At 37.0% G+C, this 26,791-nt stretch overlaps 1 protein-coding gene and 1 long non-coding RNA gene across 2 annotated transcripts in view; one reads left to right on the top strand and one right to left on the bottom strand.

The window, feature by feature from the left end:
- The window catches only part of Skap1 (src kinase associated phosphoprotein 1), a 281,306-nt gene that overhangs the window by 97,428 nt on the left and 157,087 nt on the right, over positions 1–26,791 (top strand). The window lies entirely within an intron of this gene.
- The window catches only part of LOC106144763 (uncharacterized), a 29,708-nt gene continuing 25,550 nt past the window's right edge, over positions 22,634–26,791 (bottom strand). Inside the window, exons 2-3 of the long non-coding RNA XR_013436079.1 lie at positions 23,950–24,135; positions 22,634–22,747 (exon numbers count right to left, since the gene is read on the bottom strand). This is a non-coding gene — a long non-coding RNA (uncharacterized LOC106144763). The remainder of the gene's footprint in view (positions 22,748–23,949; positions 24,136–26,791) is intronic.

Raw genomic sequence — 26,791 nt, 5'->3', positions numbered from 1 at the left:
TTTCAGAAGAAGCAGCTAAAACAATCGGCATCATTCTTCACCTAGATAATGCCTTCTCTGCAGCTAATAGCCCCTTGTTCATCAAGGAAACGAATGTTCACAGAGGTGACATGTTCTTCACCCACTGCTCTTTGTTCTAGGGTCCCTCAGACTGATTATATCAGCCTCAGCACTGACAAATATCCCCCTAAACTTTAACACTATGTTAAGTTGAGTTATGAGGTTTTAAGGTTACACTCCTCTGGCTGAAGGTTGATTGTCTCTGAGAGATAAAGGAATTGTGTTCAATGATAACAGAATCCTTGCCATGGGATCATCCTGGTTATTGAACTCAAAGCTCTCTTTATTTGGTCGTTCTCTGTTTTTTCTTTTGCTTATTGTTGATTGTATTGTTGTAGTTGTTGTTTCCTGAGGAATGACAGTCTACTAAGATGGTGATTCACCACTATCCACCCTTTCCCCCAGAGATAGTTTAGAAACACCCACAGTGTTCTAGCAATTGAAGGAATAAGATAATTCAAGCAAATAGTACAACCCCTTGGAATGTGTTATCACTTGGCATGCGCCAAGCACTAAAAGCAAAGGGGACTCAGTTCTCTTCTTTGCCTTTTCCCTGGTAGCATAAATGTTAAAGGGTCTGAGTTTGCAAAATGTGTCCCCTCTTGTCCCCCAGCCCTTCAGTGTCTCATGCATACTTTCATTCTCTGGTAGGTTTGGGCTTTTTTTTCCCCCCTCTGAGTTGTGATTTTTGAATTATGTTCTGATGGTAGAAATTTCAGACTTGCTGTCCAGGCAAAATTTTAAACTGCAGCCTTTGTGGGTGACAGTGATGGTGACAGTTCTTTATACGAATCGTTGCAGTTCCAGTCCAACATACTACTCTATAAATGCCTCCATAGTAGTAAAAACTACTGAGTAATGGTAAATTAAAGCCTGTCTGATGAATTGTGAACACTCAATTTTTTTCTCCTCCACATCATATAAATTTAAGAGAACTATTATAAGTGGAATTGATAATACCACACAGAAAAACTTTAGTTTAGCTGCATCCTAGGAATGCCAGGGAAAGCCCTATTTAGAAAGAAGCATTTAAACAAATGCATAAACACCATTCTACTAAAGATTTATTAGCCTGACCTTCATTACAAACAAAAGCAATCACTTTCTTAGCATATAACTGCTGAATTCATGGCATTCTATAAGTTGAATTAATAGTACTTGCTTTGTATCATAGATTTATGGAATGCCTACCATGTGCCAAACATAGTATTTTAAATACATTACTTCTAGTCATCTCTACTACTGTGCACTGCAGGTATTTTTCTTCCCATATTACAGATGGAGAAACTGAGCATCAGAAAGATTAACTTGCTGAAGGTCCTCACATAATAAGTTGGCAGAGGCAGGGTTTGAACGTGTCTCCATAGCTGCAAAGCCCATATCTTTTTAATATGCTACACTGCCTCATAGAAAAAGGAGTTCCATTTGCTCCCTCCAGATACTTGTGCCCACTGCTAAAAGGAAACCGTGGAGACTCTGGAGTTACTTGAAAAATTGGTAGTATGTTAATAGGGCTACCATTAATTGAGCACCTGCTCCTTGGAAGGCATTGTACTGGGTAGAGACCGTTTCTTATCATCACTATTTAAGTCCAACGTTCCAAATCTGAAGGACACCTAATTTCACAGCTCTTTTCTCTTCTACTACAGCTCACTGTCATCTGAGACTGTAGAGAAGACAGGGAGGAAAGGAGGTTCTAGAATGTCACTGCCCAAGAGAACTTGCTGTGATGATGGAAATCTTTTATACTATTTGCACTGTCAATGGAATAGCCATTTGTAGGTACCAAGCACTTGAAATTTTGCAGTGAGACCGAGAAATTAAAATTCTAACATTTAGTTTTTTTAGCTAATTGAAATATGCACAAGTAGCTAGTGGCTACCACATGGAGGACACAGCTTTAGAAAAATGACTACTTCTTGCTGGGCACAGTGGCACACACCTATAAACCCAAGTGGCTCTTGAGGCTGAGGCAGGAGGATCGGAAGTTCAAAGCCAGCCTCAGCAATGGCAAGACACTAAGCAACTCAGTGAGACCCTGTCTCTAAATACAATACAAAATAGGGCTGGGGATGTGGCTCAGTGGTCAAGTGCCCCGAATTCAATGCCAAGTACAGTACCAAAAAAAAAAAAAAAAAGGAAGGAAGGAAGAGAGAGAGGGACAGAGGGAGGGAGGAAGGAAGGGAGACTACTTCTTAACTAGATAGTCAAGAATATCTGAAATAATATTTCAGAAACTCTTTGAAAGACAGGATAAAAGTTTGGTGGGCAAGGGAGAGAGGAAAGGAAGACTCGGGCATAGGGTGAGGCTGAGGAGAAGGTCAGAGGTGCAGGGTAGGTGAGTAGGCAGGAGAGCCCTCAAGTAAATTTATGTGAGACGCCCATAGAAAACAGGATGTGGAGTGGGAGAAGAGAAGTGACCTGGCAAAGTACTTTGAAGAAGAGCCTTAGAATCCATAGTTAATGGATTTGCACAGGTTGAAAGGTAAATAAAAATCAGCATTTTAAAAATCCACCTGCTGTAAATCATTACTTGACATTTTGATGAGTGTCTTTGGGGTAAGTTGTTTAAATGGTACTGCAGTGTTTGTGTAGAGTAGAAGCCCTCTCTCATCCTTGTACCTACAGAGCTCACAAAACTCAACCCATGAGGCTGTAAGCTTCCAGGGACGAGGGTGTCATTTATTCCTTCACAAGTATTCATTAAGTCATACAGATAATCTCCTTGCTTCTAGTCAGTGCCACATCTAATCTTTCTCAAGAGATAGATTCTCCAACACATTAAAATATTTTTTCATTATAGAAGTATTTAAGCCCCTGCTAATGAGTAATGCTGTCACTAATTTGTACACTTTATAGCACTTCACAGTTTAAAAATCTTGTTGGAATGCATCACCCGGTTTAACCCTCACCACAATCTCATAAATGGCATTTTTGCTTCATAGATGGGGGCACGAAGCTTGAGATCCATCTGGGATTATGCACCCCACATGCAACAGAGCCAGAACCCACACAAAAGCCGGTTGCAGGGTCTGGGTTCTTGATCACATTCTGACCATAGCTGTTTCTTCACCTTCTTCTTCGACTGTGGTGATTAAGTGTAGACATCACAGTGAGCTATAATACTTTCATTCGTGGCTACCCATTTTCAGATTAAGAAACTGAAGCACAAAAAGGGTTGAACATGACTTGTGAGCTTCTGGTTTCAACTACAAAGTTGTAGGACAAACAGTAAAGAAGACAAGCTCATCTGCTCTGTGAATATTCAGGTTGTGAAATGCAGACAGTGGAAAATGCTACCAAGCAGACATCCCAGATGGTCAACAGATAAATTATAAGGAAGAAAAGGGGATAAAGGGTAACGTGTAGATTAAAAGAGACCTTTAAAACATAAAATTTCATACATGGGCAAGCTGAATATTGAGAGAGAAATTAAGGTGCAGATATACCAGAATCCCAATCTAAAAATTGTCATTTGTTTTCTGTTCTCTTACTAAGACTCTTGATCTTTATGACCTTCTATGCTGAAATTGACAAAAAAAAAAAAGAGTGTTCCATCAGCTTAATCACTTTGGAAAATATATAGTAATCATTTGGAAAATATATAGTAATCACTTTGGAAAATATATAGTAAACATTAAAAAAAAACAGTAGTTGTTCTTCAATATGTTGACCCTAATGGTCCCTTCTGAATGACCATAAACCCTTTGCCCATTTTCTTATTATACACCTTGTAGTCGTCACTTAAAATGCATCTTTGAAAATAAAGGGCTGGGGATGTGGCTCAAGCAGTAGCGCGCTTGCCTGGCATGCGTGCAGCCCGGGTTCGATCCTCAACACCGCATACAAACAAAGATGTTGTGTCCGCCAAAAACTAAAAAAATAAATAAATAAATATTTAAAAAATTCTCTCTCTCCCCTCCCTCCCTCCCCTCTCTCTCTCTCTCTCTCTCTCTCTCTCTCTCTCTCTCTCTCTCTCTCTCTTAAAAAAAAGAAAATAAAGAATTTTGGATTTGGAAACATTTATAATAAGTTCATACATTTTGTGAAGCTTGATAATCCTCAAGTTTAAAACTCTATTGTCATCAAAAGAGAATAACCTAGAAAACACAGTAGGGAGCCAGGTGTAGTGGTGCACACCTGTAAGTAATCCCAGTAGCTCAGGAGGCTGAAGCAGGAGGATTGCAAGTTCAAAGCCAGCCTCAGCAACTTAGTAAGCCCCTAAGCAACTCAGCAAGACCCTATCTCTAAATAAAATATAAAAAAGGTCTGAGGATATTAAGTGGTTAGCGACCCTGGGTTCAATCCCTGGTACAAAAGAAGGAAGGAAAGGAAAGAAGAGGGAGAGGAGAAGAGAGGAGATGAAAGGAAAAAAAAGGAGAAAAAAAAGAAAAAGCAGTAGGGGGAAATTACTAGAAACGTTACCAATGTCCTCTGAATTCTGATCTATAATCAACATAAGAATGAAAATAGACATTTAAAAAGTAATTAGGATTTAAACATAGAAGGAGTGCACTTGTACTGTGAGGTGTAAAGTCCAAGCTTTTAAATTTATTCTAGATAAACCATTTAAAACAAAATCAGTTCTTCACTTAACAGGGATTCGGAGTTTGCAGGGGAAAAAATATTCCAATGAGAGACAACCTTGCAGATGCTATTTCCCATCAATTCTAAAGCTCCAGAAGATGGAAGAGCCTGAGCCTGAGCCATTTGACCTATAGAGTTTCCCACAGGCTAGATATTTCCCTTTGTTTTTATCATCTCTATTTCCCTAGCTTTGAAACAAATGAACTCTTCAAGGTTCAAGAATAATAAGGGACAGGAAGATTTTGACAGGCATTTTAATTAGTTTGGCCTATACTAAAACAAACAAATGTGTTTCCCTCCATTATCAGGACAGTTCTAGCAAAGAGCAAGATGTATGTAAAAGGATGTTCATCACTGGGTTGTTTATAATAGCAGTCGAATTCGTTGATGTTTTGTACCCTCGGAAGGATTACAAAGTGTTATAATGTTAATATGACATAAATACTTTTTAAAAAAAAATTTTAGTTGTTGATAGACTTTTATTTTATTTGTTTATATGCATTGCTGAGAATCAAACCAGTGCCTCACACATGCTAGGCAAGCACTCTACTACTGAGCCACAACCCCAGCCCTCACATAAATATCTTTAAGTGTCCCCACATTCTACTTTTTGTAACTAGTAGCTTTATGTGATTTACAGGAAAAAAAAATGCTGTGTGGATATATATTTTTGACAGTGTGAAGTGAGTTTTGTGAATTAATGAAAAATCTCCCTTTTAAAACAAAAGCAACTTATAGTATTTTTTAACTTATAAATACAAGAAAAAGTTTGTTTTGTCAAGGATTATAAAATAGAAGCAGGAAATATATAACTTGTTTTACCTTCCATAAAGATGACTAATGAATATTTCCTTCTTGATTACAGATGCTCCTTGAATTCAAACAGGTTTATGTCACAATACACCCCTTTTCAGTTAAAAATATCATAATTCAGAATTCCAATCAGTATGCTCAACATAGCAAATTTCACAGGATGGCAACACCATGTGTTGTAGACTATGGGTTTTCACCCTCACGATTGCTTGGCAGACTGGGGGTTGAAGCGCACGTTGTATCTAGCATCACAAAAGAGCATCCTAGTGCATAACACCAGCCCAGGAAAGGGTAAAAATTCAAAGTATGATTTCTGCATGCAGCACTTTCACACCATTGTAAAATGGGAAAGTCACAAGTTAAACAAACCATCATAAGTCAGGGACCATCTATATACTTAAACAATCCCATACACTTCCTGTTTCTATTTCATACCAATGAGTTAGGTGCCTATTTACCAGGAATTGAAATCCAAAATCAAACTTAAAGCATTTTCTGTGGGGAAACATGGGCAGTTCTGACACAATCTGAACTTTCATCCAGCAAACATTTGTCGATATCTACTGTGTGTCAGATACATCCAGACACTGGGTCTTCAGAAGGGAACAAGACAGGACCCTCACCTCCATAAAGCACACTGTGTAGTTGGAAAGACAATATGTGAATGAGGCACTTGACCTCTGAGTTGTAAGCAGGAAAAAAAATCAGGAACATAAATGGTGCTATGAGAGCACAGTGCAGGAGCAATAGCTATACCTGGAAGGATATGGGAGATCGGGGAAGGATACTCTCAGGAAGTGATATTTGAAATATGTCTTAAAAAAGCAATAGGAATACATCAGGCTGATGAGAGTTGAGTGGCAATAAGTGAAAATGCTCAGTGTTGGGCAAAAGCATAGAAAGGCCACACAACTCATGTGGGTGTATAGCTTGGTAGTCTTTCTAGAGCAAGACTGGAATTATCATAAAAACCTTCAATGTTAATGCTCTTTAGACTTAGCAAGTCAACTTTTAGGACTGTACTCTAAGAAAAAAAAATATATACATATGATATTTAAGGATGATCATTGCAGACTTGTTTACAAAATTTAGAAACAAATACCTAAGCTACTCCTATATATGCAACAACTAGAAGTGGAATTTATAGAAGAAAATTTATTTAGTGATATGTAAAGATGTTCTTATTGAGTGAAAATATAATATTATAGCCAGGTGCAATGGCACACATCTGTAATCCCAGAGGCTTGGGAGGCTGAGGCCCGAGGATTATGAGTTCAAAGCCAGCCTCAGCTATTTAGCCTAAACAACCTAGTGAGACCCTGTCTCAAAATTAAAAATAAAAAGGGGTAGGGATGTGGCTCAATGGTTAAACCCTTTTGGGTTAAATCCTCAATGCAAAAAAAATGTAATATTATGACAGCATACACAATAAACATCACTTTTTGAAATATATGTGCATAGAAAAAAAGACTAATGCTCTTCTCCAAAATATTTTTGGCATGATTTTATTTCTGTTTTATCTGTAGTGAACATGTATTATTTTTATAATTAAAAACCAATTAAAGATATTTTTCAAAATCTTGAAAAATATGCACAAGACTTAGACATGGAAGTTTTACTTCTAGGAATTTATTCTAAGGACATAAGCTGAAAAAGCTTCAGAACATCAAGTAATTGGAAACAACATAACTGTCTAATTACATGGGATTGGTTTAATAAATTATGCGACATCCATATGATGGAATGCAGTGCAACCATTAAAAATCATGTTGTCAGTAGAGGAGTCATTATTGTCACAGGGAAATCTTCATGATATATTAAAGGGAAAAGTCAGGATACAAAACACTAAGAAAAGAGAATATGCCAAAATGTTAATAGGTGGGTTTTGTGAATTATAACATTAGGGTGGTAAAGTTTCTCCCCCTTTTGCTTTCTATATTTCCTAAGCTCGCTATTTTGAGTATGTTACCTTTTAAAAAGAAAGGTCATTGGTTGTATTTGGTTGTTTTTAACTTTTGTGGGGGAGATACTGGAAATTGAACCCAAGGACATTCTATGCCGGAGCTACATCCCCAGCCCTTTTTATTTATTTAATTTTAAAATTTTGATATGGGGTCTTTTAAATTGCTTAGGGCTTTGCTATATTGCTGTGACTGACCCCCAACTTCTTGTCTTCCTGTCTCAGCCTCTCAAGTTGCTGGATTGTGGGTGTGCGCCTATTTTTTATTGTTTTAAAATTAGTGTACTTGGAGTTGTGACATTAAATAAGTGTTGACTAATATCTGAGGAAATGTGAGAGCCTACAATGACATGAGAACATATAAGGAACAAACAACAGGTGCAGCACCCTTGAAATAAGCCAGCCAGACCAGGGGCGTCTCCCCCATCCTGCCCTAGAAGCAGTGTTGGAATAGCAGACACCCCAGGACCATGAACCCATTTGAAATCTGCCCTCAATCAACATCATATCTCTCATTCCTCTTTTTTTTTTTTTTTTGGCCCATTCTTTTGTATGCATCTCGCTCTTCATTATGGTCTTAGTGTTTATTTATTGATTGATGGGGATCAAACCTAGGGCTTTGTGCATTCTGGGTAAGTGCAAGTACTTTACAACTGGTCTACACCCCCTGCCATTATGACCTCTTTTGAAGGTAATGATGTCTTATTTAACTTTGTATTTTTCTCCATCAGCCCTCAGCATCTGGCATGATACTTTTCACATAGGTATGCTCATTAAAGGAATCTATTATTACTCCAAGTGCATATTAATAGTAGTAAATGCTTATTAAATAAATTTTAAAGTAAATGGATTTAAAGGTGAAGGTCACAGTGCTTTCCTTATCATACTGCCTTGAGTTTGTTCCTGATTTGTTCAGAGTAGTCCATTTAACTACTATCTTTAAGGATCACTTTCTAACAATCTTAGTGAGAAATTTTTCTTTTATCTTCCTTGTTGAGTGAGTATCCATAATCGATTAAGTATAGTTTGGATTCTGTGAATAAAATTTCTTGTGTATTTTTCCAGTTCTAAAAACAGAAACACTACACTGGCATTCACCTGCCATGGCATTTGCTCTTCTCTCTGCTTCTTAACGCAGAGCTTGCAGAGAAAGGAACTTGAATATTTGCTGAATTGTATTATGCATTTATGTGCACACATATTTATTTAGACCCATTCATTTGATATGTGATTTATTTTGTGGAGCAGATTACTAAAATATAGAATAAATGGAAATGCAATAATCAATGCTGATTATTTCTGAAGCTTTTCTGCAATTTGCCCACATCCATTTGACTACTTTTCATCTAGCTTTGTTTTACTGTTGCCTGAAAACTTGGCAATTTGACTATCATTCCTCCTCTAAGTTGTGACAGGCTCTTCAAATTGTCTACCAGCATTTATTCCACCCTGTTTCTTATTTATAGAATCCTAATCTTACATCCAGCTGAAAATATGTGCCTTCTTAAACAAACTTGCACAAGGATGGCCATGAAATACAGTTCTGTGGAGAATGTCATTAGTATTTTGATAGAGATTTCATTGAATCTGTATATTGCTTTGGACAGTATGACCATTTTAACAATACTAATTCTGCCTATCCATGAACATGGAAGATCTTTCCATCCTCTCCTTTTCTTCAATTTATTTCTTCAGTGTTCTCTGATTATCACATCAATTCTTTCACCTTTCACATTGTTGACTAGATTTATTACCAAGTACTTTTTTTTTTTTTTGAGGCTGAGGCAATTGTGAATTAGATTGTTTTCCTGAGTTCATCTTCAGCAAATTCATTATTAGTATGTAGTAAAGTTATTGATTTTTGCATGTTAATTTTATATCCTGCAACTTGAGCAAAACCATCCTTGTCTTGCCATGGCTGACAATATACATTTATATGCAAAAGTGATAATTTCATAATGTGGTACGAGAACAAAAGCATGTAAGATCTATCTTGAGTGGGAAATTCTGTAGAAATATCAAGAAGGTAGTAGGCCTTGAAATATAGTCATAGTCAGCAGTTAAAAATGAAGGAAAGGTAATGCTAGCATGAGAAAATATTAAAGGAGATATTTACAGGGTTTTCTTGGCTAGAATTAGTTGAGTATGGCTGAAGCATATGTGGCACAAGTAGAAGCAGGAGATAGAGCTGGGTAAAAAAACTGTGTGTGTATGTATGTGTGTGTGTGTGTGTGTGTGTGTATATATATATATATATAAAACCTTTATTTTGTAGATTGTGGACAGCTGTGAAAAAAATTATGCATTGACATGGATAGGTCCATGTTTGGGGAGTAAGAAGGGATTATAGATGAGGCTGGGAGGTTCTTGCCATGATATTGGTGAGAAATGACAGGGACCTTTCCATGTCGTTAGTGAGAGGGATGGACCGGAGAGAGCATTTGCCTTTAAAAATGTTGAACCAGATGGTATCCAGAAGAGCTAGATACCAAATATCATTATGGAATACTATTCCTTAAAAATAGGGGGCCTAACCATCTTCGTTTTTTGAAAAAGTTACATATTTTATATATAGGGAGAGAATGAATCAGTCCAAATGATTTCCTGAGGGACCATTCTCTGCTTTTTGATTAATGGAAAAATGTATAAATCAGTAGCTCCTTCTACACTTCAGTTGGATTATTGATTATCTAAGTTCCTTGCTCTTTTTCTCTCCATTCTGTTGTGTTACCTGTTAGTATTACATACTCAAAAGGAAAAAATGAGGAAATTCCAAGACTTTACCTGCCTACATTCTCCTTGTGTGGATGTCTGACATTGGCTTGGGTGGCCTATGTCTGGATACAGAGATTTACACACACACACACACAAAAAAAAAAAAAAATTAGATCTGTAACAAGTTCTATAATCACTGCCTTCTATTCCTCCCTGGCTAGAATGAACAGTTAAGGAGAGTTTTGAAGTATTTACAAATTGTGTTTATTGTTGTTCCTTTAGTTACTATTATTACTAAAAAAAAAAAAAAAAAGAAAAGAAAAATTTTTTCTTTTATTATTTATTTATTTTTGGTACTATGGATTGAACCCAAAGGCACTTAACCACTGAATCACATCCCCCAGCTAGCCCCCAATCTTTTTTGTTAAATTTTGAGACAGGGTCTTGCTAAGTTTATTAGGGCGTAAGTTGCTTTTGAGCTGCCTGCCTCAGCCTCCCAAGTGGCATGTACCTAAGCACCTGTCAGTATTTTTCTTTTGATTGAAGTTTACATTATTTTTTATCTGTGTATATCCTTTGCCTTAGTAAGATTTTAAAGAGAAACTTAATTCATTTTCTATTCTACAGTAACCATTACTACTTTTAGGAGTTATAAAATTCAGCCCAAATCATTTATTTTTATTTAACATTTTAAATTCTGGGCACTATGATTTTCTATAATACTACAGTTGGGGTTTTTTAATAACCACCTTATTTCCAGAATAGTAAAGAAAAAATTTTATTTTTTGAAAGACATCCTTGTTTTAAAGTGTCAGTTTAATCTTAAGATAATATTGTGAATTTATTATAGCTTCTAGACTTGACTTAGAGGCCTTATAAAGTCTTCAAAGAACCAATAAGATCATTTATTCATCCATGATGCTCAATTTTACCTGATGATATTCTTGAATTATTACTTGGTTATTTGTGGTTCATGAGACACCATTTCTTGGTATAATAGTCCTGATAGGGCTGAGAATGTGGCTCAAGCAGTAATGCGCTTGCCTGGCATGCGCGGGGCGATGGGTTCGATCCTCAGCACCACATAAAAAATAATAAAATAAAGATGTTGTGTTTGCCAAAAACTGAAAAATAAATACTAAAAAAAAATAGTCCTGATAGACAACTCATGTATTTTTTTCTTTGGGCTTTATTTTTGTTCCTGGATTATCCCATAGGCTTTTATAACTCCTACCTCATGAAATACCCCAGTAATTTTGTTCCTTTTTTTTTTTTTCCAATTGTTGATTTCTAAAAGCACTGCTAATGCCCCATGAATGTCCAGGTGGTAAAGGCTTGGTCTTCCCAGTAGCATCATTGGTGCTACTGGGAGGTTGTGGACATTTAAGAGGTGAGGCTTAGTGGGAAGGAGTGGGGTCATGGGAGTCATACCCTTGAAGAGGATTGTGAGAACCCTTGTCTCTTCCTCTCTTTCAATTCCTGGCCGTGAGCTGAGAGGTTTTACTCTGCTACCTGCTCCTGCCATGGTGCACTGCCTCACCACAGGCCCAAAGCAATGGAGCCAACGATCATGGACTGAGAACTGAAACCTCTAAAACTGTAAGCCAAAATTAAGTTTTTCTCTTTATAAGCTGATTATCTCAGGTACCTAGTAATATAAAACTAACATAAGAACCATGGGGTTATTTGTTCATTTGGTAGATAGATGGTTTTCATATAAGGACTATATGAAAAGTTGATCATAAGCTTTCTTATCACAGCTTCAATTTTTTATTAAAAAAGAGAAGTCTTCTCAAAATTAATATTACTAATTTTAATATTTACTATTTCAATCAAGCTAGGGAGGAGCATCATTGACCACCACAATCTATGACTGTTTTTTATGTCCAGAATATACAGATGGAGAAAATGATTGACTTCTTCAAGTTTGTCATCATTTTTGCAGTAGGGAAAAGGCTCTCCTATTCTTTCATACTAGATTAAATGTCATTCTTAGATTGTCTGCTCTGGGCCCACAGAAAGGGTATGGCAGGCGAAGATCTTTCTCAAAAGGGATTCCTTTGGAGGTGAGAAGACCTTAGGATATGTAGCTGAAGTGCTTCTGCAATGGACATTTAAACTGTAGGGACTGGAAAGTGCTGAGACACAGCTGAATTTTGTACTTGAGATTGGCTCCTCTTGCCATTCCAATCTGTTCTTTTTATCTGGTTCACTCTATCGGAGAATCATCAACAGCAAAGCTCAAGACCTTGTTTATTCTAGAGAATTTCTATCAGAAGGTTATTCTTACCACTATGTGTACTTGCAGTCTCATTCAAATTTTAAGGGTTTATTTCTCCTTTTTGTTTCCACTTCAAGATGAACATTTATATTACTGAGAATTCTTAAGACTTTAAACACAATAAAACCAATAGTAGAGGGGCTGCGGATGTGGCTCAAGCGGTAGCGTGCTCGCCTGGCATGCGTGCGGCCTGGGTTCGATCCTCAGCACCATATACAAACAAGGATGTTGTGTCTGCTAAAGACTAAAAAATAAATATTAAAAAAATTAAAAAAAAAAACAGTAGTAGAAAATCTTAGCTTTTTCTTTTAAGAAAGTAAAGATTTTTATAAAGACAGTTTGCTAGTACAAATATAACCATTTATATTTTACCTACATTATTCCAAATCCAAGATGGCCTAATATTGATAGTGATGACCAAAAATTGTGTAAGTAGTTAAGTGTATCAGAAAAGCCCCATGAATGAAGTAGCAGCTTAATGTAATTTTAAGTGGGACCTCTTAAATCGGCCACACGGCATGAAATCAAAGTGAGCCAGCCTTCTGCTTTGGGTAGAAGATAATTGCCATCTGAGGTTAAAAAGAAATGATATTCTTGATATAATATTGCACCATTAGGTATATTATTGAATTTGGGTTGGTGAGAGTAGAGCTTTCCTCTGAAACATCTGTTTGCTGTCAGAGCAGCATGGCAGAAGGGACGGACCAGTGATCTGTTTCAATATGGCAATTCCTCCATAAAGAGTATAGAAACTACACTCCTTTCCCAGGCCCTTTCAAATTACAGTGCTGTACATGAAATCTTAAAATCATGACTTCTGCCTGTGTGTCGTATTGCAAGCTCATTTGCCCTTCTCTGTTGACAAGATCTCTTTTACAGTATAATGCTTTCTAAACCTTTACACTTTATTGATACTTGTATTTTAGATTATTTTTCTCCCAGACCTGTTGATTGCCTCCCATTTTATTTTATTCTTGAAGTATTTCAGTTTCTGCCTCTACTCCACCTTTTGATTACCTACCTCTCTCTCTCTCTCTCTCTCTCTCTCTCTCTCTCTCTCTCTCTGACTTCTAGAACACTTTCTGGGTTAATGTGTCACGAGGGTTTAATATTTGTTCTGATCTCAGTTATTAATAAGCATAATGGAGCTGAGGTTGTGGCTCAGAGGTAGAGCGCTCACCTAGCATGTGCGAGGCCTTGGGTTCGATCCTCAGCACCATGTAATAATAAATAAGTAAAATAAAGGCATTGTGTCCAACTGCAACTAAAAAATAAAAATAAATAAGCATAAGACACTTAAGAATCATGAAAAAAAATCAACTAGATTCTTGTTTGAAGTATTCAGACCTTGAAGAGATCTGAAGAAGTTATTTGTTTCTGGTTTACAGATAAGGATACTAAGATGCAGAAATGCTAAAAGAGTTGCCTGTTATCATTTGTTTCCAAGTTTTATTTTATTTTTGGTACATGAAAATTACTCATGTCTAAGTGTGTTTGAGTTTCTTTCAAAACAATTTTTTTGTAGACAGTTTACAAGGACCAACCAACTAGTCTGAAATATACAATTATTCTTTGCTCATCCAAACCTGTGAGCAGTTTCATTTCCTCATCCTTAAAATTATTCTGATTGCATAACTTGACTTCTTAATTTAACTCAATATGGAATATGTATTAAAAATTATTATTTTAAGCCAGGTGCTGTGGCACATGCTTGTAATCCCAGCTGCTCTAGAGGCTGAGGCAGGAGGATAGCAAGTTCTAAACCAGCCTCAGCAAAAGCCAGACGTTAAGCAACTCAATGAGACCCTGTCTCTAAATAAAATACAAAATAGGGCTGGGGATATGGCTCAATGGTCAAGTGCCCCTGAGTTCAATCTCTGGTACCTCCCCCCACACAAAAAATTGTTATTTCAATGCCATATTTCAACTTCTATCTGGGAATTGGCCTCTAAAAAAAGAAAGGAAGTCATTGATAATTTAGTCTTATTTGTGTTCTTTATTCTTTTACCATATCAACATTGAGATAGACTTTGCCTCCATGATCATAGAAGGAATTGGTGATTTTTCATAGATTTGTTTCCAGTGGGAGTCTTTTTTCTTCATTCAGCCTTTTTAACAGATGAATGCTCTCAAACATCCATCTGAATATCGAATCGAGGATCATCCTTCATTGTGGCTCCAAGAGGCTGGAACTCCTCACTCTTGCATGAGTAACCTGGCCTCAGTTTTTCATGGTTAGGAGGTGACTATTCAACTGTACCTATAATCCAGGGGACTGGGCATCTTCTACTGGATGGGATGAAGAAGATGAAGGATCAGATTGGAATTTATTTTCCCACCAAGACTAGTAGAGAGATAAGACCTATATGCAAATAAGCTTGGTACAAAGGAAACATTGGTAGGTACCATAAGGATGATGTGGTTTCAACTGTTAAAAGAGTTAAGAAAAGACCTGATTTTTAGCTGTTTTTAATCTACTGTCCATCTTAGAGTGGTGGCTCCTATTAGGTGAACGTTCTTTTGAGGTTCATTTTCAAACGAACAGCAAGCGGAATATATTTCAGTTGCTTTGACCGTTCTCTATTTATTCATTTATTTGAGAACCTACTATGTGCCAGAACACAGAGATGAAAACTGACAAAATCCCTAGCCAACAGAGAGCTTATATTTTATTGGGGGGAGATATATTAGCATAACATAAGGTAAATACTCTGAAATGAAATAAAATAAAATAAATTGGAGGGCAAGGAGATGGAGAATGACTAAAAAGAATGACAGTGGGACTCTTCAAGACACGGTACTGAGTGGAGACCAAAGCTCTGAATGAGCTGAGATCAAGCCATGCATAGATCTCAGGGAAGAGGATTTCAGGCAGAGGGAAGAGAAATTGCAAAGGCTCTGAGATAGAGCCCATGTTGGGGCATTCATGGAATAATCAAGAAACCTGCTGGGCGCAGTGGTGCACACCTGTAATCCCAGTGGTTCAGGAGGCTGAGGCAGGAGGATTGAAAGTTCAAAAGACAACCTCAGCAACTTAGCGAGGCCCTAAGCAACTCAGGGAGACCCTCTCTCAAAATAAAATAAAATATTAAAAGGACTGGGGATGTTGCTTAGTGATTAAAAGCCCCTGAGTTCAATCCCTGGTAAAAAAAAAAAAAAAAGTGGGTCTGGAGGTGGGGACCTGGATGGCTAGAACTGAATAAGTAAGAGAGATTGTTAGGAAATGAGTTTCCAAAGACAGACAAAAAGTACTAAATCATGGAGGGCCTTAAGGTATTTGGGCTTTATTTTGAATATCATAAAAGAAACTAATGAGTTTTAGGCAAGAGACTGGCATGATATGATTACATTTCTAAAAGAATTGACTTCGAGGAGGATTAGAAATGGAAAAGGGCACAGAATAGAGGTGAGGTATCCTAGATGATCCATAGGAAAAAAATATGTATAAAATATAAATTTAGGTATATATACACATACATGCACATGCAGGATTGTCTAAAAAAATTACAATTGGGGAACTCATATTTTAAAAGTTTTTAAACCACTGTTCTCTACGAGATGATGGTGACTATTAGTTGGCTTCTAACATCTTTTCTTTGGAAATTGCAATAATTATTTTTTGTGCTTTTATTCCTTTTCTTATCACTATGTAGCAGTGGTTCTTCTTGCCATAAAAATGAGCATGCACAGGGAAGCCCACATGCACATTTGCATATAATTTCAGGGTGTTCACAAATACTCCATTAAGAATCTTGACTGTAGAGAATCATTTTACTGCACCCCCCACCCCAGGGATATAGCATTTGTTCCCCCTTTTTTTTTCTTCTGAATACTCTGTTCCAGCATTTCTATCCTTGTTTTGTCAATCTGAAAGTTATGAGTACGATTTTTTTTCAATTTACTCCTCAAGTTTAGAATTCTGACCTGCAAGTGAAAGAAGTTTCTTCTAGTTTTATTTTGCTAGTCTACCTATTTGTCATTAAACTTACTTTGAGGCTCAGAACAAACTATTCCAAATCCAGTATTTCTCTCACAGAATGGGGAGTATTACCCCATTTCTCTCCATTTATGGAAGTGGTACCTATTTTACCAATATTAATATATGTTGATAAAAGTCCGATGGTAGCCAAACAAGAATGAGAGGCAATGTTTTTATAACCGGTGATGGGGTTTTAGCAGGGATCTCAGCCATCTGGCTATGGGTGGCCTTCATCAAGGAAGCTCCTTGTACTTCCTTGATTACAGCCCTGGCCCCTGGGTAAAATGGGAATAGGGATCAGGCATTTTTTCAACTATTCCTCAGAGTTCTAATTTTTGTACTTTTCTAAGTGAAAAAGCAGAGCAGGTTTGACCTGCCCTCCTTAGAAACTACTTAATGATTCTTCATCGTGGGAACCTTCCAGCCTATTTTGTGATGTCTGGCCAACCCTAGTTACAGCTAACATCATAAAACGTTAATCTTTTAAAGATTTGCTTCAGTGCACACTGTGATAATTTCCTACTTAAGAGATTTGGCCATGCACATTTTTTTTTCTTTCCTGTTTGCTTAGGACTTTAGTTTCAAAGTATAATTAAAACTAATTACCAAAAATAAAATTCAGGATTCTGGTCCACCGTGATGGTCAGATGAAGCATTCCTTTTTTTTTTTTTTTCCTATGTTGTTTTATTTTTGCTAAAAGAAGACAAAAATAGCTCTAGCAAGTGATTTGACTTCACAGGTGTGTTCTTCCCAAGTCTTTCCCCATCCTCCTTTTATCCATAATGACTGTCAATATTTGGAAGCAACAGTATGATATAAAGGAAAATCAACTGTCATTTTGTTTCTGAGAGAACTTGATGCCCCTGTAGATATATACAAACTTTGATATAAAGAAGTAAAAACAATCTCTTCTTTGTCACTTGGCTGTTCAACTTTTTGTGAGTCATCTTTATTTTTCAATAATCTAAGACAACCTAATGAAAACCCTCTGTGGTTTCAGTTTACTCCTTTAAAAAATTATCTTGGGATGGAGAGAAAAATTCATAAATTTATATTTAAAATCAATTTATATAGTTTTTTAATCAACCCCAGTTTTGCCTTAAAATCCCTTATTTTATTTTTTTTAAAAGTATGCCATCATTTAAGCTTTTTACTAAATTCTTTGCTTGAGATTTGTTGTACTAAACTTAGCAACACCCCCCTCCACCCGTCTCTCCACACACACTGCATATAAAAAAGACAATCCCCTGTAGTGAGAATTGATTATATGATCTCTATTGATATTGCCTGTGTCTGCTTTATAACCTAAAGTTTGTAAATTATTGGGAAAGAGTCTGAATCATAGTAGATTGATGCTAAGAAGTCAGATAATTTCAGAACCTTGTGGGAACTTTCTGGTTTCCACTCTTTTATCTCCTCAGAAGACTTTTTCATGAAAGACAGGGCTTAGTGGCGACTTTCTAATGCAGAGTTAGTCTTTAGTTTTTTGTTTAAAAATGACACTTTGAACATGTAGAGCATTATGCATTTGAAGGTCTGTTGCCAAGCAGCTTGAGACCTAGGGGGCATTGTTGAATTTGAAGGAATAGTGGGTTCAGGGAAGGGGCCAAAAGAAAACTTGAGAAAAATAGAGTAAGACTGAAAGTGTTTTATGATAATTAGAATAAAAATTGGATATCAGAACTTCACGGGTCACCTTCTGTTCACACATTTGGCTTTCACCTTGCAAAGAAAGGGATGTATCAGGTAATTAGGTCAAATCAATGATTATATATCTTTAACTCAAGTGGAAGGGACTGTAATTGTGATGAAATTTGTCTGAAGGGGAACGCATGGGGAATCTTGTCAAAGGTCATGAGTTCAAAGGGGAAATTAAGTTCAAGGTTCGGTTCCTGTTCACACACCCCTACTAATAGCATATAACAAGAGACAAAACAACCAGCGTTTCTATAAACTAGTTATTTTATCTTTTGGGGGGAGCAACAAGAATCTCTCACTTGTATCCTTTCAGGGATACAGAATTAAAGTAGTTACACAGCCTTACTGGGGTGTCTTCTCCTGATGTGGAAGAGAAAACCTCTAGGATTATATTTCCTGATTGTTGGCTTCTTCTGCTTTGTTACTAATCATGCACAAGACACTCTGCTGCATGGAATGCAAATAAACAGCCCATCTCCAAGGTATCACATGGCCACGTTTTCCCTACTGCAAATTCCTGACTTGTTTACAGGATTACAATAAAATATTACAAATTTAAAGTTGGAGGCAATGGGGAGATAGCTAAGAAAGTTGTTTGGGGATTTTCTCTCTTTCTTTCCTGAATTCTATTTCCCCTTAAACTTGACAAAGTGGAACCAAAATTCACCCTTGTCTTGGTCATTCTTCTGAAACAAAGGGTCTATTCTTCCTTTTAATGCTTGTAGAACTTCCATTAAGGTTGACCGTAAGCTCTTGCAATGGATGAAAAAAGAAAAAGCCCTCAAATCTTTTCTTTACCCTGGTATAATTTTTAAAGGACAAACAATAAGAACATAGTTTCACATAGTGGCAAAGAAACCCTGACAGAGGAGGCATAGCCTTTAAGGCCCTATGGCCTTTAAATATTCTGGATTCCATGTTTCATCCCAATTCATCTATAAAATTATTCTAGTAAGTATTTAGGAAAGAGGAAATACATATTAGAAAGAAATTACCTAATTGCTTAAAATCAAAGTTCTTGCAAATATTTAAAATTTTTTTCACCCAATCAGGTATTACATTTGCAATTCATACAGTGATGGTATTACTGATTGGAAGCCAGTAAGAGGCATATCTAGTAAAAGATATCAGCTGGGCAGTCTGTTTCCACTACTTCAGAGCAGGGCTTGTGGGTGTGGGCACACAACCACACATGCATTAGGGCCAAACCAAACAGGGCTAATGGCTAAAACAGTGCTTTAATGTTAAATGTGATTCATGTAACATAATATAGAAATATTTCAAATATAAACATAAGCAACCAAACCCCAGTTGCCTTTGGAATATTTTCATAGAAATAGACTTGCCATAAAACAGCACAAGAAGGCATTTGGTGAAAGCCAACCCCATATTTTTGCTCATGAATTTTATGGTATTTATCATGTCTGGTGCTTGGATGGGCTTATTATCCTGGGGTTTCTTTTTGAACAACTTTATCTTTTTGTGTCAGAATGTATGTAATTTCTGTCTGTAAACTCTAAGATACTTGCTGAATTTTAACAACAAAAAAAAAAAAGAAAAAACACTCTCTGACACAGATTGTGATTGATAAACTATTTTGGAATAAACAGGCCTGTGAATGCAGAAGATTCTAGGAGGCAGGTGCCTCACTTAACTGAATGGATTTGGGTGGGAGGAATAAAGGGCTGGGGCAGTTCACTCTTTGGTTAAACTCTAGCAACTAAAATTTCCACTCTGGTAAAATTTAGAAGTTCAAGGAACAACATTGCCACGATATTAATGACCTTTGAGGGCATATGGAGTTCAGAGTTCATTTTCTATTTACAACATCCCTTGCTGCTCCACCTCTTACCCTTCCCCCTTGGGGGGGGGGGGAAAAGCAATTATTTAGGACATTGTGACATTCAGCCTGGCTAATTTTTATACAAAAATAGAGACAGTGGAAAATATCGCAGTTAAGTATTAGTAATGGATAGAACTGGGGGTGCCCAGGGTGGGGAGAGGGTATCCCCTGAGCAGTTCAAAGTTCATTCTTTGTTCACATATAATGAAAAGTCTTCAGTTATCAGGTATTTAAACCCAAATCAGCAGTTCCATATCCGTAACCTGAGCTGAGTGTTCCTCCATCTAATGGCCATGCTGCTGTCGTTCGCAGTGAGTTCGGTGACACTCGATTTGTACTCTGAGACGGGAACAGATGGGCTTTCATTGTGAGACTCCGCCTGTATGCAAATGTGAACGGAGTTTCACCCGATCCCGGGGTCTGACCTGACCGTGCACATGCATTTACTCAACGTGGCTCAGCCTGGGGGGGCAGCGAAGGGGGAATAAAAAATGGCAATCGGATAGTACCAGCGGCAGGTCAAGTTTACCATCCGTCTTTCAGCGGGACTGAGATGGCAACACAGTTATTTAGTTTCAGTGTTGATGTGCGTTGCAATAAACTCCATCATTTCACCTGTTTATGAACCCAGCCTCGTATGAGATCTCTGCGAAATCAAACAAAGCTGGCAATCAACTCTCTTGTTTCCAGCAGAATGGGGGATTATGGACTCTAAATAAATAAATAAATAAATAAATAAAGCATCTTTCTTCCCCTCCCCCCTTGCCTTACATACATAAATCAATATTTCTCTCCAGCCCTTTTTATTTCTTACATTGAATTTATTAATTTCTTATTTGGAGGAAACAAAATATATTTTTCCCCAAATGCTTTTTGTTTCAAATTAAGAAATATGATCACTAATGTCAGAATAAACAACCAGCATTTTAGATGCCGATTAACTGTTGTGCATGTACACAGCAATGTACAGTCTCTAATAAATCTTACAATTAAATGTGCAGCCCTTCATTAGAGCGAAAATATGAACAGCTGTAATCATACGCATTCTATTGACAGAGAAAAATTTGGTTTCATTTGTAATTTTTCACATTGAGAAAGAATGAGAGATGGATTGGAACCATGGGTGTTTCTGTAACTGTGGGCTTTTTCTTCACATGTACAGAAGGACAACAAACCAGTGTCTCTGACTTCGGGGTCTAACAGCAGTGATTTGCCTCAATTTTCTTCTCTCATGAAAGTTAAATTTCTCTTGGGAAACATATAAGCCTTTGGCTAGAAAACCCATAGGACAGACACCCCCAAACTATAACAAATAACGAATTGATGCATTTCTTCAGTACATCTGTTCTTTAAGGGGGTTCTGTTAACTGATGTCTGGAACTGGCATAAAAGAAAGAGTTGCTAAAAATATAGTGAAAGTTGATGCATGCAGCAAAAACTGCTTCTGGCAACAAAAGACACTGCTTCTGGCAACACACACATATTGCTCAGAATGGAAAGAGGGTCTTTTGAACTTGTATTTGTGCAAGTGCAGGCAAAACAAGTCAGGCTTCCCTCAAAAAATGGTGCCAAATTGTCTCTGCCTAAGGATTCCTCTCCACCTCCCCTGATTTCAGTCTCACTTAAAGGTGCAAGGCCAACATATCAGGACAGTATTTCCAAGCAGTTCTAGAGAGTTAGGCTTGAAATAATTCCAAATGGAAATAAATGGTCAGGACTAGGACTAGCATTTGTCTACTAGGCACCTAGAAGTAGCTGACAGAGATAATAAAGAATAAAGAGTTGCATGACACTATAGCAGGTATTAAAAAATGTCATACGTCTCTCCTTGGCTATTGAAAATTGATTTGATTGCCTTGCCTGGTCTCTGAATATGTATTTACAAGTAGATGGGCAGTTTTAAGAGACTATATACGTGGACATATATGTATATATACATCCTGACACATATGTATGTATTTCAATCGATGTACATAGATCCTTCCTTATACAAACAAGGATTTATGTGAATGCAGGATTTTGAGTCCATATAAACTTTAGCTGGTGGTTGAGTTATTAGAGGCCACCTTAAGTTAAGAATATCATTTATACCCTTAGAAAATTTACTTGAGAATTGTCAAGGCAGTGCTTACCAGGGAATTCAAAATGTTTATTTACGTTAGCAGCAGGAAACTCATATGTTCTACGTTTAACAAGAGGCTCTAACAAAGTTATATTCTGGCATGAGTAAGATCCTGAAGTTTTTTTTTAAATATAGTGAAAAAGGAAAATGACAATATTTGTAATATGAATATTGTAGCCAAGTGATTGGGACCACTCCTTACAGCTGTTTGCCTTAGTAAGATGATACACTGTCCAAAGTGTTACATAAAACAAGCTTGCAATTTGGAAGTCAGCAGTTTCTTTTTTAAATGTTCTACTGAAAGCAATGTCATGAATTGGGAAGAAAATGCTTCTATTTTTTTAAGTTCTTGAGGAAGAAACAGACCAAACACCATCAGTTACCCCTGATGAGAGCTCTCCATTTTTTAGAAAATGATACTCTTCATGTCTTCATGAAACCTGTGAAAGTTCATTTTGCTCAAGCGGTTGTGCCACAAAGTACTTACAAACAAGGAGGTACTCGCTCAAATAAGTAATAATCGTAATAGCAAACATTCATACGGCTCTTATTATATGCCAAGAACTCCTGTAAGTGCATTACATATATTAACTCATTTAATCCTGACAAAGATCCCCTGAGGAACATGTCTTATTTTTATCTCCATTTTACAGATGAGGAAAATGAAACTTGCCCAAATAGCTTCTCCCTGAAAAAGAAAATGGAAAATGTGAGAAATTAGGACTCAGACTTTTGGAAAGATCTTCCATGTAATGGGACCAATGATTTTCCCCCCTTTATGCCTAGTTTATCAGTAGAAAACTATGATATATTCAGTAAAAATCACATTTGTGAAATATGCAACCTATTGGATTAGCTCTAAGAAGGAAACGAGTACCATTTCTGTTCCTTTTAAAGCTTTGCCAATTTAGAGATCGCTGTTTTTCACCCACGACATGGTGTGAAATTTCTAAGAAAGTGCTGGGAAGTCATGAAAACTCCCTCATAGGGGAGGTGTCAGAACCAGAGTGCAAGGTCCAGTCCGGGTGAGAGAAAAAGTTGTATGCTTTTCTTAAATTTGACATATCCAGTCTATGACTCTAACCATTAGCAACAAAATTTGTTTCCTCAGGAGCGTTTCATTATTTTCCTTATTTTGCTCTAACTTAGCTCAATTATACCTTTGGAAGGGTGGATGAAGAGAAATTAGGCAGAACATTAAGGTCTATTCTTTCTCCTCTTTTTAAATAGCAATTTTGTATCATATCCTAGTGTACCAGGGACTGGGTTGTGATCCATTCAATTCACAATGAAAATAATGGCATCCATAGGTCATAATTAACCTCTGAATCCTAGGTTGCCGGGAGCACTCAGCAAAGGTGTGTACCCCATTGGCTCTAGAAGAAGGGGTGGGGGGAGCCACCTTGTGGCTAGAAGATGGCCCAGCAGCCTCCAGGGTCCTTGCTTGTTCTCAGTGGGAAGAAAAGAGATGAGCGTAGAGGGCAGAGATAAATCAGAAATATCAATCACTAAATATTTGTGGAAAGTGGTAAGGGGTATAAATAGAATCTATAACTACAATAACACTGAAGCTGTAGTTGTAAATATACATTATCCTCTTTAATATGACATAGAGTAGATTGAGAACTGAGAAATTATTAAGACCCCCACATAAAAAAATTGGAAGAAAGAATGAAAACATTTAAGTTAAAATTATGTTCATTTTGTAATTCAATAAAGAAATCCCAGAGACATATTTTTAAATTTAATGTTGTTTTCTAAAGCATAGAAAAAGCCCCACAGACATCTGTTTGCATACATTGTGTGTCAGGCAACATCAGATTTGAATGGAATTTATCTAAATTTTATATGCATGGCTTGATGTAAATTGAAATAAATTGTACAGCATACTCTGCGTGGACATATTGGTTTTTCCATCGCTGCTTGAACTTTTAACCCCAGGGCCTGGGCCGGTCACACGTTGACCTGTCTGAACTCTGCTGGTAGATCCAAGTGTGGAAGGCTGACCTTGCATCCATGGCAACCAGAAAGTAGGGTCCATGACTCCTCTCTCCCTTTCTCTCTCTTTTCTCCACACTCCAAACAAAACAAAACAAAACAAAACAAATTAGTATATTCTGGCACAGTCAGTCAGTGTAATCTTGGAATAGTTTTTGCCAAAATGCATTTTGCCCCTAACCCAAGCTCTAAGCAAAGCTTTTTCAGCTGGCTTGTCAGATGTTAATGAAAGTTTGAAATGAAAGCCTTTATAAAAGTTAATGGAAAAGACCCCTTCCTGGGACACATTTAGTTTGCTTGTCTACCATTATAATAAAATATACTTCCCATACTCATATATTAAGTAACATTACTATAGGTATGTTGTACATGCAGATGAAAATCCTACTTGTGGAGGATTTTGACATAATGCTTTATAGATAGATTTTTAAAAAATACTTAGTAAGATTTTACCACTGCCCACAATATCCATATCAGAGCTAATGCTTTCTAGCATCAAAGATCTAATGTATCCTAAAGGATAAGCATTGGGGACCTAGAGTTCATTTCTCTATTATAGGTTGTAATCTCCTTTTTAATTATGGTACTTTTATTATTCTAATTTTTTTAATTTAGATAATTGATCTTTAAACCCATGTACTAATCAGTTATCATTTTCATAATGTTGGCGGTAGTCCAAAGGTGTCATTTGTTCACTTCTAAAGTTAAAGTCCTGCTGATAGGATGTGTTTGTGGCTATTCGTGAATTAATTCAAGAAGCGTTTGTTAAAGGCCTGTTATGTAAACTTTCAACTAAGTTCTGGGAGTGAAACCACAAAGCAAAAGGTATGTAGCTGGTCTTAAGGAATTACAGCTTTATAGCAAGGCAGGACTATTACTTGGAAAGAGAAAAACTAGAGAACAATTAGACAGCAGTGACAAATGTATAATTGTTTAAAGTTGTATAACAACTGATAAGGAAATGTGGCATAATAGAGTTTCAACCGGTCAGTTGAGAGTGGATTGAATGAAGAAAGACTTCTTATGGACAAAGCCTTGGAAAAGGTAGTTGTCCAGGACTGGCAAGCAGACTTTTTAAGTTGAAGAGGTTTCATAAAATGAGCAAAAACTGGAATGGCATTGGTCATGTGCAGAGGCTGATAGGAAAGAAAATGACTAGACAATAGACCATGTGAGACTGGGAATAACAAGTATCTTTGAATACTCATGGACTGATCTGCTATGTTTTTAGATCCTGAAGTCTATATGCATGCCTGTTTTTTGTTTCTGAAGTTCTTGCAGTACACTAAACAAACAAAAAGGCTTGTGGGTTTGAGCTTTAGACACTATTATTACCCTTTTTTTTTAGAAAGAATAAATAATAATTTTAATTTCTAACTACTATTTGACCCAGATATCTCACTCCTTGGTTTATACCCAAAGGACTTAAAATCAGCATAGTACAGTGATGCAGCCACATCAATGTTTATAGCAGCTCAATTTGCAAATAGCTAAACTGTGGAACCAACCTAGAAGCCCTTCAACAGATGAATAGATTAAAAAAAATGTAATACATATGCACAATGGAATATTACTCAGCCTTAAAGAAGAATGAAGTTATGGCATTTTCAGGTAAATGGATGGAACTACAGAACATCATGTTAAGTGAAAAAAATCCAATCCCCAAAAACCAAAGCCTAAATATTTTCTCGATAAGCAGATGCTGATCCATAGTAGTGTGTGGGTAGGGAAGGATGAAGGAACTTGGGATTGTACAGAGGGGAGTGAGGGGAGGGGTGGGGCCGTAGGGATGTGGAGGATGGTAGAACGAGACAGGCATTATTACCCTATATACATGTATAATTACACTACTGGTGTGACTTTATACCATGTATAGCCAGAGGAATGAGAAGTTGTGCTCCATTTGTTTACAGTGTGTCAAAATGCATTCTACTGTCATGTGTAACTAATTAGAACAAATTTTTAAAATTTTAAAAATTTAATTTCTGGAAGTTTGAGGTAGACACTTGAAAATCTCTGATGTTTCCCAAATTGGCTGCGGGCAACTAACTATAGGTAACAGGATTGATGGGAGAACAGCTTGGTGAAACAGGTCTCATGTAGTGGCTGTGAGGTAGTTTAAAAACAGCAATAAAAATACCATGAGAGTGTTTATCTTTGTCAGGCAATATCAAAAATAAAAAATGATAACATTGTGTGGGCAAGGAGAATCCAAAAATTCTCCCCTAGTCTACCTCTAGCATATCCTATGACCTTGTAAAGTCATTTTATCTCTTCAGGCCAGAACTTCTTTGTGTAATAATAAAAAAATATTTGACATTTCCTGGATTCTTACTTTATACCAGTTTAAAACACTTTCATTTAATTCTTATCTATCAGGTAAGCACCACTACTGTCCTGAGTTTACAGAGCAGGAAAGTGAGGTACTGTTTTCTAGGATCAAGTCCAGCTTTAGACTTTATGTGCTTCATCCACTCATTATACCAAGGGACAGCAAACTTATTTTGGTGGTGGTGGGGTGGGTACCGGACATTGCACTCAGGTGTACACCACTGAGCCACATCTCCAGCCCTATTTTGTATTTTATTTAGAGACAGGGTCTCACTGAGTTGCTTAGTGCCTCGCCATTGCTGAGGCTGGCTTTGAACTTCCGATCCTCCTGCCTCAGCCTCCCAAGCCATTGGGATTATAGGCATGTGCCACCACACCTGGAAAACTTTTTAATAAAGGACCA

Source organism: Ictidomys tridecemlineatus, chromosome 3 (genome assembly GCF_052094955.1).
Source record: "Ictidomys tridecemlineatus isolate mIctTri1 chromosome 3, mIctTri1.hap1, whole genome shotgun sequence".
In the NCBI taxonomy this organism is placed as follows: Eukaryota; Metazoa; Chordata; class Mammalia; order Rodentia; family Sciuridae; genus Ictidomys; species Ictidomys tridecemlineatus.
The sequence above is the reverse complement of the archived record's forward strand: the minus strand, read 5'-3'. Positions and strand labels throughout refer to the sequence as shown.